The sequence below is a fragment of the Lactuca sativa genome, chromosome 2, assembly GCF_002870075.4.
Source record: "Lactuca sativa cultivar Salinas chromosome 2, Lsat_Salinas_v11, whole genome shotgun sequence".
Classification (NCBI taxonomy): Eukaryota; Viridiplantae; Streptophyta; class Magnoliopsida; order Asterales; family Asteraceae; genus Lactuca; species Lactuca sativa.
In genome coordinates this window covers 196,598,286-196,601,144 of record NC_056624.2, presented here as the reverse complement: position 1 = coordinate 196,601,144, position 2,859 = coordinate 196,598,286, and positions in this window count along the sequence as shown.

Here is a 2,859-nt window from a genome sequence, read left to right as displayed (position 1 = left end):
AGAGGAGTGACACTTGTGACTCTTTGCTTTCCAAGGTCAATTCAAGGAGGAATTGGATTGTTATTGCTACATAACAATCAAGGTATGTTCTTAAACCTATTTACATGTGAATTCTGATTTCCATATGCTAGTATTAGGGTTCAAAGTCTTGGATTCAAAGTATGTACAATAGAGAAACCTAGATCCGAGCTTTAGGGTTTGTATGAGCACATAGGATGTCTTATGACCAAAACCCATCAATAAAGTTGCAAACTTTACGTGTAGAGAGTGAGATCTAGGCAAAATACACCCATAGCTAGGGTTTAGGACCAAGAGACTCCAATTTCCACCCAATGGCTGATACTTTATGGGATTCCATACCAAAACAAGCATGGATCTGAGGTAGCAACCTCAGATCTGGACCTCAAGCTCAAGATTGATCTTGAACATGGCTTAAAAGCCCCAAAACTCATAACCAAGGAAAATCTAAAGGAGGGAAACGAATTGATACCTTCCAATGCTCTGAAATGCTTCCCAAACTTCAGATCCAAAGCCACTCCCTGATGCTTCAAAGATTCCCACTCCTTCTTCTTCCTTAAAACCACTCAAAATGGCTAAAAGCTTGAATGAACACAATGGGGACTTAAGGTGCGGCGTTCTGGGTGTGAGAGGCTGTAAAGGAGCCCTAGGAAGAAGATTGAGATGCTTAAATAGGCTCCAAGCCCCGGATTTAGGGTTTTCCTCGCACAGACCAGACTCGTCGAGTCTACTTGGCCGACTCGTCGAGTTGGTCACTTTCTTATCGACCCGGATCCCGCTCCGACTCACCGAGTCCTTCCTTGGACTCGTCGAGTCCCTCTTAAATTTAGGGTTTCCTTTCCTTTCTTGGCTTTCAAAATCCTGGGTGTTACAACTCTCCCCCACTTAAACTGAACTTCGTCCTCGAAGTTTACCATGGCCCACCGCCTACGGTCTGCCTCCAATACCCAACTCCAGCTGCCTACCTGCGCTGGACTTCCACCGAATACTGCACTGAACCCGTAGGGGTTCTCCACTTCTTTCCTTGCGCAAATCCCTTGCCTTCCCAAGGCAAGCCTCATTACCGACTTTTCCTTTGACACTGTGAAGGTCCTATCCTTCACTAACTCCATCACCTCCCTGCTATTCCCAGACGGGTCATCACCGTCAGCACTCACTGACACTCCTTCCTGCCAACACTTGGTGTCGAGCACCCCTCGACTCAACTAACTGAACTCCACCATACGCTGCATACTCGCACTGCCACCGACTGGCAATTCAGCTATTCCTCGACTGACTTCCTGACAAACTGGGACCGCCCTGGTCCCTACCAACCTCTCAATGACTGGATTACTGGTTCCCACCGGTAGCTAGTCCCAACACCATTACTGGTCGCTCCCAGCGACTTCCAAAGAAACCTCGACCATCTATAACTGTTCATACAATCCTGCCATCCAGGCACTACAAACCTGGGATCCCCGATCCCCTAACTTGACACTAAGATTCCGACCAGGTCCCACCTGCGCTGCTAAACTCACGAGCCTCGCCCTCGGGTCTCACCCAGCTATATCCTGGAGCGGCCTCTCCCAAGGTCTCACCTCTCTAGAGTTACACAGGCAACTCCTTACTACTCTCATTCACTGACCATTCCTGATCCCTACCTGATCACTAGGAGATAAGGGCCTCGCCCCGACTCCTGCTAACAAAACTACTAAGGAATGCTACGGCTTACCCGTAGTCCTACATCACCAACCATTGCCGACTGCTAGTGAATGCTACGGCTGCCCCGTAGTCTTACAACACTCCCTACCACTGACTGCTAATACAAAGGCACCCACGTGCCATCGACTTCTCAAGATCCTTATTCCGACTCCCGCGAGTCCTTCAGGCAATCCACAATCTGAACTCTCAATCATAACCAACCATACCATCCCACGCGCTAGCTGATATGGAGTTTCTCAAACTCCCAACCCTGGAATCCTCAATCCATCAAACGTTGAACTACTTCTCTTCCCTCTCGGAGGTCACGTACTCGTTCTGGGTCTGCGTGCTCCTCTCTGGGCACACCCGGAGGATTCTCCCCCACTTCGATCCTGCTTACCCCTTGCTGCTCAATACTCAAAGAGATCCCGATCTTTACTACCATTCCATAGCCCATCTACTGAGGAACCCAAGCCTGCCATAGCTAGGGATTTAGACAATCCATCACAATCACTGCACCACTCTGAACTAGCGAAACGAACCAACTCCCTCCCAAGCATGCTACAGTTACTGCATCCTTCGAAACCTTCTTCAATAGAGCACATCCCCCTAACTACCATACAAATATCCAAGGTATGCAGATGGCATATAACTCGATCACAAACAACCAATCAAAATAAAATACTCATACCGATAATGATGCAGAACCATAACTATGAAATCATGCACAAAATAAAAGAACTGAGAATGGAAATTGCATACCTGCAACGTCCGGCGATGCTCGCGTCTCCAAAGTCGTCATCTGAAAAGCCCTGCTCCCTACCGCAGGTGCCTCTACCCGGCCCTGACGGCCATCTGCGATCCTCAAAGTTGCAGGGGCGGGTGCCATCACCCGTCCTGCTGAAAACAAACTGGGACATTGGGCCTTCTTGTGGCCCCGCTGGTTGCAATGAAAACATATCATGTCTGATCCCTGTGCAGCGGTAACAGTACAATCCCTGCTAAAATGACCAGTCCGACCGCACTTGAAGCAGCCAGACTCACCACCGCTACCACTCCTGCACGCGCCCCCGTGCGTCCTGCCACACTTTCCGCACCGACTGCGGTCCTGACGATCCCTCGATCTCGAATCTGATCCCTTGGGCCTTTTGCCCGAACCCG